Raw genomic sequence first — 16058 nt, forward strand, 5'->3', positions numbered from 1 at the left:
GCAATGCCATGGCCACCTAAATTCAATAGCCTGAATGAGTAAAGAACTAAGGGGATCATTAAATGAGTTAATTCTATTGAGATTATTTTTCCATATCACATTTTTTAATAATTACTCCAATCGATTTAATATGCATTACTTATTATAATTTCTGCTTTTCATTCTTTTAAGTTATTTTTATTAACATATAATGTATTATTTGCCTCAAGGTACAGGTTTGTGAATCATCAGGCTTACACACTTCACAGCACTCACCATAGCATATATCCCCCAATGTCCCTAATGCAATCTATACCTTTTAGCATTGAATGCAATTATAATTTAATTTGTTTTATAGTTTCAATCAATCTCTTTCTTCTTCTGGAATATATGCTGCATCAGGGAAGAAACTAAGGATGATTTTGCTAATTGTTTTTTAGACCCTAATATGCTGCCTAATTCATAGTAGGAGTTGCTAAATATTTGTTGAATAAATGAAACTAATATAAAAAATCCAATTACTTCTAGGAGATAGTTTGAGGAGAGGAAAAATAAAGGGTATAAATTTAAGCAATTTAGTGGGCTCTAATATTAATTTGGGGAGATTCTTAAAATGCAAATATTTTGTTTCATTAAAGCAGTCATTACTTCTGATATCTTAGACTTCCTACTCACCCACTTTGTCCCACAAGCTTGTGATTTATGAGGCAGTAAATTAAAAAAAAAATTTACTTGCTAGACATAGTTAGTCCCCTTTAAATATATTAGACTATATTAATATCATGACTTTTTTTTCAAGGTGGCCATTTTGCAGTATCTTCTCTAAGTAATTCTACAAAATCAGACATTGACCTACAGATTGAATATAGGACTATGTTAGAAAACTTAATGAAAACTATTTTTTAACAATCTCAGATATACTTAGAAAAATCATTTTTAATTATTAGACTCTGACAGGGACAGTATTTAAACAACATGGCATACATAGTATGGCAAAAATAGTTAACAGCTTGGGTGAAGGGCATTGCTTCTGTACAAAAGAGTGCCCATAATTAGCATAGGATTGCATTACATTTTTAATACAAGAAACAAAAATACATAATATAAATGGATGTAAAAATACAGGACACTTGCTATGCACCGGATGTGTTTACCCAAATTCATATGCTAACACCCTAGGCATGATGGTATTTGGAAGTGGGTACTCTTAATAGGTGATTAATTTTAGATCAGGTCAGGAGGGTTAGAGCCACCATGCTGGGATTAGTGTCCTTCAAAGAAGAGAAAGAGTCTCTGTGGAGTGAGATTATGGCAGGAAGACTCCTGTCTACAAATGAGGAAGAAGGCTCTTACCAGACACTGAATCTGCCAGAACCTTGACATTAGACTTACCAACCTCCAGAATTGTGAGAAATGAATGTTAGCTGTTGAAGTCTCCCAGTCTATGATAGTTTGTTATAGCCACTCAAACTGACTTAATACAATACCTTTCTGTAGGGTAGAATGATCTCCATATGCATATGAATAATAAGCAGCTCAGTGATGTTGATGCAGAAGCAGCCACCAGCTAAATGATTGGCTTAATCTAATCAAGATCTGTACCTGTTACTGGATCTTGTTTTGCTGTGGAAAGTTCTATATGGGAAGGAAAAGGGAAAAAATACATTTTGGTGGGGCACTGGGGAATGTGCTTTAAAACACAGTTCACATTCTGCAACTCCCACCCATAAGATATCCCTTTGAATAAAAAATATACATTGTAGTAAAATGAAGGCATCTTGAAACTTTATTTAACTATTAAAACAAATAGGCATTCCCTGACAGGCAACATAAAGGGTTTATACAGTCAGAAGAAGTTTCTGCGTATGCAGATCAGGCACCCTCATTGTGAGTGGGAAACATAAGAATTGGTCTCCTGTCTCCAGGGAACTGTTTTAATCTTTATTCCTCTTTATTGTCATTCAGACTTAGGGTGTAGCTAGTGATAAGGGGGGAGGGATATATTCTAGACTAAAAGGGGACTTGTCAAAAGGAGAGTGGCAATTTTTGTAAATCAAATATTTCATGTTCCAGATACCTTAATAATGCTTTCTAAATTTATCATCGACTTGTCTGACATGATGTGAATTTTGAAAGCACATTTCATGTTCCAGAAAGGCTTTACACAACTTTTTGTTTTAGCTTATCTTTTTTTTTTTGTAAATTCTTTAAAGGGCTGAGTGTGTCTGGCTTGAATAATTAATTGCTTCATATCACACCTCTTGCATTTTGTAGGCCATTTTCCTTTTCTGTAAGTTTACCATATTTTGTCAAATGAAAAATTTCTTTAGAAAAGAGAGATGTGATTTATGAATTTGACAAGGAATAGAGTATTTTAAGAAAGAACTATTAAGTAAGAAGTAACTGCTTATATGGAAATGTGATGTTTCCTTATTAGAAAATCGTGGGAAATATATTTTCTCTAGGCATAACAAGATTTTCTATTCAACTAGTAAGAGCTTCTGTTATTGTTTTTTTAACTTTAGGCTGTGTTCCAAGTACTTTACAAACATTGAAGACATAAATGTGGCAACAGTTTTGCCCAGTAGGTGTAATTATCCTATCTTTCCAGATGAGTATGATGTAGGAAAGATGATAGGGTTTGAAGCTGACAGCCAAGAAAGAATTCTTGCAACGTCTTCGGGGCAAAAAGATTATTTTTATTAAAGCATAGGGACAGGACCTGTGGGCAGAAATTGCTGAACTGGTGTCATAAGGAGTGGCCCATTATGTACTTTCACGTTGGGAGGAGGTTTGGGGTAGCATAAGTCTCTAAGGAATTTTGAAAGCAAGGTTTCCAGGACCTTGAGGGGGCTAGCTATTATTGGTAAAATGTCATTTATTACCATCTAATAAAACCTAAGTCATGAGACCCTTCAGATGTAAATCAGTGGGTCATATGCTTGAGGGATGACTGCCAACACATATCTTGGAGGATTTAGAGATAAGTTTCCAAAGGAAATTTTGTATGTTAAAGTAGGCTTATTGGATCCTGGAAAGGTGGGGGCAGGCTAAGATTGCCTTTTACTCTTAGCAAAGTATTAATATCGAGGCAGTTGAGTCCCTAGAGGACTGTCACTCCACCTGTTTCAAGGACTTGTCAATGGCTATAGGCAGTAAAGAAATTTAATATTTTTTCTTCTGCCTTTGTTTCCGACATCAAATATATAAAGCTAAGGTAGTCAATAATGGGTCCGTGATTAAAGGAGCGAGAGTGATACAAAGTGAAGGTCAAGCAAAGCTTTATTTCGCGCCAAGCATCAAGAATCAAACTGACTGGCCAGGGCCATGCCTCTTACAGAGAGGGCAACCCCCCTCTCCTTTACAGACCAGCTTTTAAGGGCAAAGGCCATGTAGTTGGGCCTGGCCACACACAGGTGGCCAATGAAATTGTAACACGCAGAGAAAGCTGCACAGTGATGCTAGGTGACCAACTGAATTACAATTTACCCTAGTAGACATTTGACCCAGCCTATCACCTTGGTCAGAACTGGCACCCAAAAAGCTCCCAAAGGGCAGGACCCATACTCCTTGGTAGCTAGGGAGACAGTATGCAACCCTCCAGTGATCAGATGTCTCCACCTGGCCTGACCCACGCTTGCATTTGAGCTTTGTTACCTGCGGCTGGTTTCCAGGACTTGTTTTTAAGTTAGACCCCTGGGAGAAGGGAAACAGGGACAGTTTAAGAGTTAACAACGTGGGACACCTGGGTGGCTCAGTTGGTTAAGCAGCTGCCTTCGGCTCAGGTCATGATCCCAGCACCCTGGGATCAAGTCCCACATCGGGCTCCTTGCTCGGCAGGGAGCCTGCTTCTCCCTCTGCCTCTGCCTGCCATTCTGTCTGCCTGTGCTCGCTCTCTCTCCCTCTCTCTGACAAATAAATAAAATCTTTAAAAGAAAAAAAAGAGAGTTAACAACGTTATTGTCTTAACCTTGATGGAAGCCTCCAGCTAAATAGGTCCTTGCATTCCCCCCTTTTCTTTGGAGATTAGTCAAATCTTTGACTTTTCAGTCAGTTCTATATCCTCCTTTTAACGGCTGCTAAACTGTTTTAATGAGTCCAGTGTGATTTACCCAGTAACAGTATTTCTCTCCTGGGGTTATGCAGAGCCCTCCCTTTTCTTATTTTGCAATTGCTTATACCTCCCACTATATCTTAATAACAGTGGCAACAATGAGTTTAGTAAACTCATTGTTTTTTTGAGTCTTAGTTTTAGTCCACAATTGGCGGGGTCCATCGGCAGTGGCATCCACCTCTGGGGGGTGTTTTCATCCTCGGCTCATTTGATGTGACCCACGTGAATCCAAGCCCTGATGCCTTCTACTTTTATTGCCATGAGGGTGGTCGAGATGACAGTAAACGGTCCCTTCCAGCGAGGCTCCAGGTTTCCCACTTGGTGGGTCGCATCCAAACCAAGTCTCTGGGTTGGTAAGGATGTGGGTTCATCTCCACCTCTGTCCCAGTGTGGGCAGTCCGGATCCCTGCATGGGCTCTTTTTAAGACAGACTGTAATGCCTGCAGTGACTGGAGTACAGACCGATCAGTCATTTCTGCTATAGCAACCTCATGTAATCGAGGGCGGGGGGGGGGTGTCTCCCGAACATTATTTTAAATGGGGTCACCTTATTTAAGTAGGGTGTACATCACACCCTGAGGAGGGCGAAGGGAAGGAGATCTACCCATCCACTGCCAGTGTCCAGAATTAACTTTGTCAAGGTCTCTTTAAGAGTCCGATTCATTCTTTCTACTTGCCCTCCGGCGCCGGTAGGCACAATGTAGTTTCCACTCAGTGCCTATGGCTTTGTCCAATACCTGTGAGACTGAACTCACAAATGGAGGGTCATTGTCGGATCGCAAGAGGTGACCCAAACCTCTATCTCTTTTCCCTCTTCCCATTTTAGTTCTTCCCGCATTTACCGCCTGACATTGAGTACATCTATCAACCATATCTTGAGCCAGACATCCTAATTTAGAAACCTGGAACTGCTTGCCCATTAGCTCTTTAAGCTTGCGTGTCCCCAAATGAGTGCCCTGATGTATTTGGCTTACTAATTTTCTTCCTAGTCTTCTAGAAAGAATTAACTTTCCCGTTCTAGTCTTAGCCTAATCCCCTTTATAGTCTAATTTAGTCCATTTTGGCAAATATACCTGCATACTTGACCGGGGGGCCATGGCAGCAATTATGCGGAGACAAAGGGAACCCAGCTGCTACTGGATCTAGTTTCTTGCTAAGATAGGCTACTGACCTGTGCCAAGGCCTCAGAGTCTGAGTCAAAACTCTTTCAGTCACCCCTGCAAGCATAACCCTTAGTCCTCAGCGGCTATTTCCATTATTCCCACTAACTCAGTCAGATTCTTCCATTCAAATCCTTCAATTTTCTGAAGTTTCTTCCCTATATCTGGGGCTGACTGACTGGCAAAGGCAAGATCGTCTACATGAGTTATTGTGCAACTTCTCTGAAGTTTACCTTAAGCTGTCTAGCTTAGGTAAACAAACACTTAATAACAATCTAATCTAGAATTTGACACCCATAAAGGCACGTTTTGAAGCATGTTACATGTCTCTCTAAAATAACCATTCCCAGAGATATCCAAATCAGGACTAATTCATTTGAAAAACAAGTCCAGTTTTAACAAACTTGGCCTAATTACTTACATAAACTCAGCAAGAACAGTAAGTAATCATATAGATCTTTTAGAATCTGCTTTGCTGGAATGTCTAATAAGGAATCTCTAGGCTGAACTTTTAGTAGCCTCTCCGGGCCAGAAGCTAAGCCACGTAGTTGCCATCAAACATGCTAGCCATACCTGTTGACTTGGGCAAATTCCTCTCCCTGAGGTACCGAAAGTATCCTGAGGCCCCTCCTCCTACCAGGGAGTGACATTCTTTACTCACCTGGTGAGGCTGCTGGGAACTCTGTAAGCAAGGTATCAGGCCAGCACTTCCAAAGGGCTTTATGTCTGCAGGTTTTATAAAGTCAACCTTAGTTCCTTTAAGCTGTCTGGTCATACCTGAGTCCTTTCAAATATGACATTCCAGTCAAAGCTTGGGTAAAATAACCATGTTTCCAATGGTGTCCTGTTACCAGGAGAACAGATTCTTATTGAACTTATGCAAATGACTGATTGCCAAGGAAGAAAACTGAGACCTTTTGGTTTCAGAGGGTTCAGATAGGGAGAAAAGTTGAATTTGTTTACTAATAAGTACTTTTACATCTCTGTAAGTTATAGATAATTTAAGAAAAAGTTTCCCTAGTCTAGAGGAGTAAACATTACAGAACAATAATGTTTAAAACATTAAGAGACGCAACATTACAACCTTTCAGTTCATCTAGTCCCATGTTACTAATTCTGGTTTAGTCCGAATGTAACCCCCACTTCTGTAAATTTTTACCCATTTCAGTTCCCAGGATTTTAACATATCAAAGACCTGTATTTGTCCCGAAAGTCTTCCCATATGAATTTCTTTTAAGGTGTAAGTCATCTTACAAGAGAATTAAAACAATTATAAATGACAAAAACTCAGAATAGATATGGTTAAATATCAAGTGATGACTCTTATCAAAACATTAAACTCTAGAAAATATATAGGACCTCTAGAGTAGTTACAGCATTTACCCAAATGTAACCCAAGGTTTATCATTGGTTTAGCAGTACTCCCTGAGTAACTTAGCATATCAAGAAAAAACCTTATGAGTCAAAGAGATCTCATTTACAACTCTGGGCAGGCAAAGAAAAAACCATTTACATTTCAATTAATCTAAGAAAACCTTGTCCTTTTAAACAGAGAGAAAACCAGCTTTTCTATGCCAGTGACTTTCCTCTTTTTTTTCTTAAGCATGCAGTCTTGAGAGTTTTCTGGTTTCCCTCCCATCATGAATGATATCGCAAACAAAGGGAGGGGGATCTTCCAGATGCTGTCCTGCTTGCATCCCTCGCGGGAACTTAGGAGTGTCTTAGCTAAGGTCTGTCCATATAAGCCCCGGACCAGGCTACTCTGTGGAGTAGATGACCATTATGCCATATGACGCCCCGCGAGACTCAGGGAGCCCACTCAGACTCCGTAGCCGAAGAGGTGGAGCCATACAGATAGAGTCACACAGTCAGGCACTCTTCATTCTAACAGGTTGGACACCCTCCTCTGGGTATCCCTGGCTAATGGGAGACAATCAGTTTCCCCTTCCATTCTTTAGGAATGGATCTAGCTCCAACAGTGGCCTCAGGGCTGTTTTTCTTTCTTTCTTATTCAAACAGGATCAGGCATCAGGTTTTTTCTCTCTTTTAACTTATCTCCTACTTTTTTACATACAGAGTTGCTTCACTTATTTCTATCAGTCTTAGTTACATTTAGCAGAATTTTGTACTCTTAGAAATACCTTAACCTCTACTGAAGACTAAATATAAACCAATTGTGAACTGTTACAACAGAATTCTTTAGATGGCAAATTTATCAATCTATTAAGCACAAAACATGTTTACTAACAGATTTCAAAAGCACAAACCTAGTTCTAGCAACCAGCACTTTAGCATTTTATCCCATTTGATTAAAGTTTCAGGTTAGCAAAGACTTTGAAAGCTTCTTTAACAATTACCCATTAAAACTTTGAGACAGACAATTAACCATCAGTTTAGTCTTCTCTTTGCTAATAGATTTCAATAGATTTTTAACAGATTTTAACAAATAACATGAGCTTATTTGACCTGAAGTAAAAATTCTGAAGTTTCACATTTACTATTGTTAACTCAAAAGACATGTTCATCCTAATTAACCCAACAAATTTAACTTAGTTTAAATACTGATTTACGTTCCACCTGGGCCCACTCCGTTTCGAATGTTTATCTGAGACCCAGGTGGGAAGGTCCAGGGTGGGGGGTGTTGGGTCCAGGGGGCACTCTTCTGTTTCCCGACAGTGAAGAAGAGAACAAAGTGCCACCAGAAGGCAGAGAAAGGGTTCCCAGTTCTAAGGCTTATCAGCTCCAAGAGAGGAGCACACACTATGCTTTCCTGGAGGGGCTAGACAGTCCACGTCCTACCAGAGAAGGCAAGAAATATCCCTGAAACAAAGTTTGTTTCAGCAGCTGCTTGGGAATATTCCTTAAAGTCTCTGTCTCGAGTTAGACTAACCCCAGTTGGCTCCAGTTATAGCCCTTACACACAAAATGAATGAGGGAGAAGCCCCACATCTATTAGGAGGAATGGAGAGACGAAAGTCAGAGTCCTCTTACTCTCTGCTTGCCCCATTCCTTCAAACACAACAAACAGCACAACAGACAACAAAAAAACAAGACAAAGACAACCGCAGGCCCAGCGGTTCTTACCCAGAACGTGCTGCTGGAGGGAATTTTCTCCAAGCCCTGCAAACAGAATGAACAACAGAACAGACAACGAAAAGACAAAACAAAGAAAACCGCAGGCCCAATGGTTCAGAACCAGAGGTGACCGCCTAGGGGGACTCGAACCCCCTGATCGTGACCGCCTAGGAGGACTCGAACCCCCCAACTGTCTAGGGAAACTTGAACCCCCTGGCAATCTACCAGTGGAGGGAAGGGGCATCCCCACATCCTCTCCAGCCCTGGAGAGCATGGCTGCATCCAGCTTCTCCCTGATGGGCTACACCCGGAGCTTTGCAACCAGACAGACAGAACCAGACCCAGTGGCCCTCACCCAGAGCCTGCCGCTGGCAGGCATTTCCTGGCTCCTTACAGACACTCGCTGAGACGAGCCACAGAACAGAACCAGACCCAGCAGCCCTCACCCAGACCCTACTGCTGGTGGGGGTTTCCCAGCCCCATACAGATGCTCACCAGAAAGAGCCACAGATGCTTGCCAGGATAAGCCACAGAACAGAACCAGGCCCTGCAGCCCTCACCCAGAGCCTGCCACTGGAGGGGATTTCCCAGCCTCCTACAGATGGGATCCCCAGATCTTACCTCTTACCTCCGGAGGCTTTTCCCAGAAATTCTGATGCTGGATCAGTTCTCATCTTTTAATCCCGGATGAGCCCCCATATGCTATGCCCCAATATTGGGTCCGTGATTAAAGGAGCGAGACTGATACAAAGTGAAGGTCAAGCAAAGCTTTATTTCATGCCAAGCATCAAGAATCAAACTGACCAGCCAGTGCCGTGCCTCTTACAGAGAGGGCGACCTCCCTCTCCTTTACGGATTAGCTTTTAAGGGCAAAGGCCATGCAGTTGGGCCTGGCCATGCACAGGTGGCCAATGAAATTGTAACACACAGAGAAAGCTGCACAGTGATGCTAGGTGACCAACTGAATTACAGTTTACCCTATAGTAGACATTTGACCCAGCCTATCACCTTGGTTAGAACTGGTGCCCAAAAGGCTCCCAAAGGGCAGGGCCCAGGTAGCTAGGGAGACAGTATGCAACCCCCCAGTGATCAGATGTCTCCACCTGGCCTGACCCATGCTTGTTTGAGCTTTGTTACCTGAGGCTGGTTTCCAGGACTTGTTTTTAAGTAAGTCCTCTGGGGGAAGGGGATCAGGGACAGTTTAAGGGTTAAACATTATTGACTTAGCCTTGATGGAAGCCTCTGGCTACATAGGTCCTTACAGTCTTAAAATTTTTCATTTAAGCTTAGAAAGTGGTGCTTTTGGTAGATCATTTGTGCCATTAATGACAAAACTTCACCCTAATAATACAGTGTCTCAGTTATTTTCTATGAATGGGGTAGGGAAAAAATATGAAGATACCACCGCATGTCTAACCTTATATATACTTGAATTGTCAGACATGAAATCATTTTGTCTAATGATTCCATTAACTGTCCACTAAGTTGTGGATCTATCTATAGGTAGTGGTTATTTGTAATACAGAAGCTTATAATGTTATAAAACTGAATTTTAAAATTGAGCAAATGAAGGATTGCTAGTGTCAGTAATGGCGGAATGTCTCATAGAAGACAAATCTATGCCAGATAAAACTTAACTTAGGATAAATTATGAAAGACAACTATGTAAAGGACCATCAGAGTAACAAATGTAGGTAGAAACTGGAAGATATGTTTCCACTGAGAAAAAAAAAAAAGGCACTGAGAGCAACCTGCGTTTATGTGGCCTTTTCCCTGAGATCATTCTCTGGTCTGCTCAGTGCAAGTTGGCTAGCTACAAGAAAAACTGCATCCTTACTGGTTTGAGATTTCAAGGACAGGGTTTTTGGAAGAAAAATAACAAAGGAAATCCTTCAAGATGAAGAAAAATGATACCAAAAGGAAACTCTGCTCTAGAGAGAAAAGAGGAACATTAGAAATAATACTATGTGGATTCGAAACAGGACAATTAATTTTTCTCTTTCTTTAAAAAAAATAAGCAAAAATAAAACCTCTTAATGTGGGGTTTAAAAACTCTGTGTATATATGGAATTATGCTGTCCAAGTTCCTACATTTTACACAAAGTGGTACCATGGTAGCCTAACCCTAAATAAACTGATATAAGGAAAATATTGTAAACAGTAGCACGGTTGCTAAATAAAAAGTAATAATTAAAGAGTTAAAGCTAAAAAGAATTAAAACATGCTGCCTACAATGTGATTATATCAAAATAAAGCAGTATAAGAATAACAAAGGAAGAACAGAGGAACAGATTGGACAAATACAAAAATATTGCCAATATGGTACACCTAAATCCAAATATATCAATAATAACATCAAGTGCAAATGGGCTAAACATTCCAAAAAAACAAGAAGTCAAAATAGATAAATAAAAATGCAAACTCTAACAATATACTGTCCAACTGAATCATATCTTAAAATGGAAACCATAGGTTGAAAGTAAAAGTACTGAAAAGAGTGACCATGCAAACTTTAGACTCAAGATAGTTGGTATAACTATATTAATATCAGACAAGACTTCAAGACAAGAAGTTTTGAGAGATCAGAAGTACAGTTTCATAATGATTAAAGGTCAATAGATGAGTGAGTCATAATAATCATAAATATTTATGCATCTAGTATGTGAAGGAGAGACTGACAGAATTAAAAGAAGAAATAGATGAATAATGGTCACATTTTTTAACACATTTTTCTCAGAAACTGATGAAAAACTAGAAAAAAATTAGGATTTAAGATTAAACAACACTGCTGAACAACTTAACCCAACTGATGTTGTGGAACAATCAAGTATAGGTTAAACATTCTTAAAGATTGGATGTGGTATGTTCGCCAAGATACACCATATAGTGAGGCAAAATTTAAATCTAAATAACTTTCAAAATTGAAACCCAATAGAACATATTCTGTGACTCAGCTGATTTAAGCTAGAAAACAAGGCAATTTAGAATGCTAGAATGATGTTAAATATTTAGAAATTAAGACACACACCCCTGAAAAACAGATAGAAGAAGAAGAAGAAATCTTCTTCTTAGAAGAAATCCCAAAGCAAAATAAAAATTATTTCAAACTGAATCAAAATAGAAACATACACAGAAAAATTGTGGGATATAAATAATGTAGTTTTTAGAGGATATTATAGGCTTTAAATTCTTATGTTAGAAGAAACATCTAAAGTAAATTGTCTACTGTACCACCCTAAAAAGCTAGAATAGAATAAACAAATTAAAACAAGAGTGAGTAGCAGGTAGGAAATTCTACAACTAGAACAGATATCAATGAAAGAAAATACACAAACAGAAAAAAGTTAAAAAGTAAAGTGGTTTTTTTTTTAAAATATTAGTAAAGTTGATGAAACTTAAGATGATTGATCAAGAAAATAAAGGAGAGAATACACAATATCAAGAATGACAGAACATATTATTACAGATCTGACAATATTGAAAGTATAACAGTGTATCATGAGAAACATTTTACAATAAATTTGATAATTTTGATAAAATGACAAATTCCTTACACACTTAACTTACCAAAACTGATTCAAAAGAATGAGAAAATATGAATCACTCTATATCTATTATATGCATAGAATTTAATTTGTATTAACCCTTTCATAAATAAAACTTTGAGATGTTTTCATTTATAAATTTTGTCAAACATTTAAAGAGGAAACAACATCAGTCTTATACAAACAATTTTACAAAACAGAGGAAGAGGGAACATTCATTTTATAAAGCCTGGATAATCTTTTTTGTTGTTTTTTTATTTTTTATTATTTTTTGTCATACAATTGGGCAGCTGGGTGATATACAAATACCACATAAAGTTAAAGATTTTATTGATTTTAGAAAGAGTGAGAGAGTGAATATAAGTGGGGGGTCTTGGGGGGGAGGGAGAGACTCTGAAGCAGACTCCACAGGGAGCCTGATATAGAGTTTGATCTCACAACCCTGAAATCATGAACTGAGCCAAAACCAAAAGTTGGATGCTTAACCAACTGAGCCATCCAGGAGCCCAATTTGATTAATTTTGAAGTGTGTGTGTGTGTGTGTGTGTGTGTGTGTGTGTGTGTATAAATTGATCCTTTGTGATCTTTCCCACAGACCTTCAATAATCCCCCACTATGTCACTCCATGCAACCACACATTAGCTTTTTGTCACTATATGTTTGCATCTTCTAGAGTTATATATAAATAGAATCATACAGAATGTACTCTTTTTCTTTCAGCATGCTTTGTCTGGTATACACCCATATTGCTGTTTAGAGTAACAATTCATTCCTTTCTATTGGTGAGTAATATTCCATCATATAGATAGACCACAATTTGCTTATTTTTTCTCCTGTTGATAAACATTTAGATATTTTCCCTTTTTTTTTTTTAAACTATTACAAATAAAGCTGCTGTGAACATTTATGTAGAAGTCTCTGTATGGATATAATCTTTCACCCTTTTGGATAAATAACTAGGAATAGAATAGTTAGATCATAAGTTAGGTGTTTGTTTTAAAGGAAATTACAACTGTTTTTCCAAAGTAATTATACCATTTTATGTTTCCACCAGTAGTATATGAGAATTCCAGTTCCTCCACAACCTTGCCAACACTTGGTATGGTCAGTCTTTTTAAATTTAGATATTGTAATTGATGGGTTGTGGTATTACATAGTGCCTAATTTCCCTGATGATTAAAGATGTTGAACATCTTTTCATGGGCTTATTTACCATTTATCTATTTTCTTTGATGAATTATTTGTTCAAGTCATTTGCTCAATTTTAAGTTGAGTTGTTTTGTTACTGAATTTTGAGAGTTTTTTGTAAATTCTTGATATAAACCTTTTCTTAGGTAATTCGCTTGCTGATATTTTCTTCAGTCTGTGGCTTTCTTTTTGTTCCCTTGTATCTTTTGAAAACCAGAAGTTCTTCATTTTGATTAAGTCCAGTTTTTTTTTCCTTCTCTCTGGGGGTAGGTGAAATAAAAGTAAAAAACAGATGCAAATACCTGAAGCTGACCTAGGACTTGTATAGAGAATAGAAGAAGGACTTGCATAAAGCAATAATTAAAGCAAAACAACTCATTAAGAATTTGTAGAAGATTTTAACGCATACTTACAAAAATATGTTTACCATTATTTATCAAGGAAGGCCAAATTAAAACTATGAGATACCAAAATATCACGATATCACTATGTACTTACTTGAATAGCTAAAATTAATATGACTGATAACACTGAATGTTGTTGGGGATATATAGCAACTTAGTCACTGACATACACAAAGTTAACCATATATTTTCACTATCAAACAGGAATTTCACTCCCAGGTATTTACCTAAGATAAATGAAAACATGACCACAAGGATATTAATGGAAGCTTTATTCAAAAGAGTCCCATTTTGGGAATTACTTAAATATGCATCAACAAGAGAATGCATAAACAAATTACAGTATATCCATATAATTGAATGCTACTCAGCAATTAAAAGAAAGTACTAACGCACACAGCAACATAAATAAGTCATATAATTCTTATCCTAGGCAATAGAAGGAAGACTACAAAGAATGCATATTCTTTGATATGAAGTTTAAGGATAGGCAAAATAAAGCTATGGTGATAGAAATCACAACTGTTGTTGCCCTTGTGGGATGAGAATAGATTGGAACAATGAATTTTCTAGAGTAATAGAAATGTTAAGAAATGTTCTAAATCATAACTGGTGGTTGCATAGGGATGTGTTTTTATTAAAACTCTGAATTATACACCTAATATCTATGCATTTCAATGTATATGCAGAAGTATCCTTCCATGATTATTGTAGATGGAGCCTTAAATACCCCGACACAGATATTCTTTGGTAGCCATCTTCTGTAATTTGGACATTCTAATGGCTAATAGAAGTCTCTTGCCACAATATAAGTCTAGTAATTTATATTCAGTTTCCTTAGAAAATAAGGAAAAGGGGTCAATAGTTTGGTTATATAACTTCTTTTTTTTTTTTTTTTAAAGATTTTATTTATTTATTTGACAGAGAGAGATCACAAGTAGGCAGAGAGGCAGGCAGAAAGAGGAGGAAGCAGGCTCCCTGCTGAGCAGAGAGCCCGATGCGGGACTCAATCCCAGGACTCTGAGATCATGACCTGAGCCGAAGGCAGCGGCTTAACCCACTGAGCCACCCAGGCGCCTGGTTATATAACTTCTTAAATACTACAGGAAGTTATCAAGATTTATCTTAAATATTACAAGGAATTTATTTAGTATTGATTTATTTATTTTATTTATTTATTATTTATTTATCTTAAATACTGCAAGATATATCTTAAATACTACAGGAAATTATCAAGTTTTCTCTTTAGCATGCAACTTGTATTCCTTAACCTGTCCTGAGAGAAACAGTTTTCTTGATACAATATAATATAAATAATATAACATACTGATATACATAATTGATAACATCCAGTTGTTGCTTTGAAAGCCCCACTTCATCCTGATGAAGACATGGCTAAATATGAAAGAGATTTTCCTAGATCATCAAATAAATACCACCTTTGTTTTGATCTCCCATTTACAGCTGCTTGGGCTAAAAATGACCTTGCTTCATCTAAGTATATAAGTACCTCCCAAACCCACTGGGCCCATGGCTGCAATAATAAGATGTTTCCTATCACATAAGACAAATCAGTGTCTCAGTGCTATCATTGTTTGTATATCCTTGATACAAAGGCAAGTCTGTTTTATCCAAGGCCAGCTTGAGCTGTGTGGCATTTCTTCCACTCTCACATTTTGTGTTATTGGCTTAAAATTATGTATTCTGAATCTTACTTAATTGGCTGCTACTTTTATGTCTCTTTGGTGGAGGGTAGTAATAAATGTTTTCTATTAGTAGCTTTTCTCTCAATAGATATAGTTCTTTAAAATATGTTTTTAGTGTTTGCTGGAATAGTTACAAAATGTAACTTTACAATGGACTGAATGTTTGTGCCCCTCCCCCCACCAAATTCCTATGTTGAAATTCTAATCCCAGTGTGTAGATATTTTGAAGTGGGGGTCTTTGGGAGGTAATTAAGTCATAAACATGAGATCTCATGAATAGGATTATTACTCTTAGAAGAAAGGTTGGAGAGCCAGCTTACTCTTTCCGCCATGTGAGGACACAACAGGAAATTTGCAGTCTAGAGCCCAGGAAATAGCTCTCACCAAAACCCACCCATGCTGTCACCCAGATCTCAGATTTCTAGCTTCCAGAAATGTTAGAAATAAATTTCTCTTGTTTATAAGCCACCCTCTCTGTGGCACTCTGTTATAGAAATCTTGATGAAAACTTAAAATCACCACATTATATTTAGAATTAATATCATACCACCTTCTACTTCCCCCTTGGTACCTGACACTTTTCACGTCCCACTTCACAAATATAAGACATTTATGATAGTGTAGCTCCACATATGACCTCCCATACTTTGTGCTATTGTTGTTTTATCTTTGGTTTCTCCATATCATAGCCCCCATCTTAGTGTTACTCTTTTTTTTTAACGGTAATTTTTCTTGTAAGAAATTTAAGAGGGGAAAAAAAATGTATGTATGCATGCGCGCGCGTATGTGTGTGTGTGTTTGTGTGTGTGTACATATATATATGTATACATGTATACCGTTTCTGGGATTCTCCATTCCTCCCTCAAGATTTTAGTTTGCTTATACTA

At 37.8% G+C, this 16058-nt stretch overlaps 1 long non-coding RNA gene across 1 annotated transcript; it reads right to left on the reverse strand.

Moving 5' to 3' along the window:
• Positions 1-214: 214 nt before the first annotated feature.
• LOC116597724 lies at positions 215-14986 on the reverse strand. The gene is made up of 3 exons (XR_004288758.1): positions 14976-14986; positions 3330-3335; positions 215-289 (listed from the first exon to the last, which is right to left on the reverse strand). It is a non-coding gene; the product is annotated as an uncharacterized LOC116597724 (long non-coding RNA).
• Positions 14987-16058: the final 1072 nt, after the last annotated feature.

The sequence above is a fragment of the Mustela erminea genome, chromosome 8, assembly GCF_009829155.1.
Source record: "Mustela erminea isolate mMusErm1 chromosome 8, mMusErm1.Pri, whole genome shotgun sequence".
Taxonomy (NCBI): domain Eukaryota; kingdom Metazoa; phylum Chordata; class Mammalia; order Carnivora; family Mustelidae; genus Mustela; species Mustela erminea.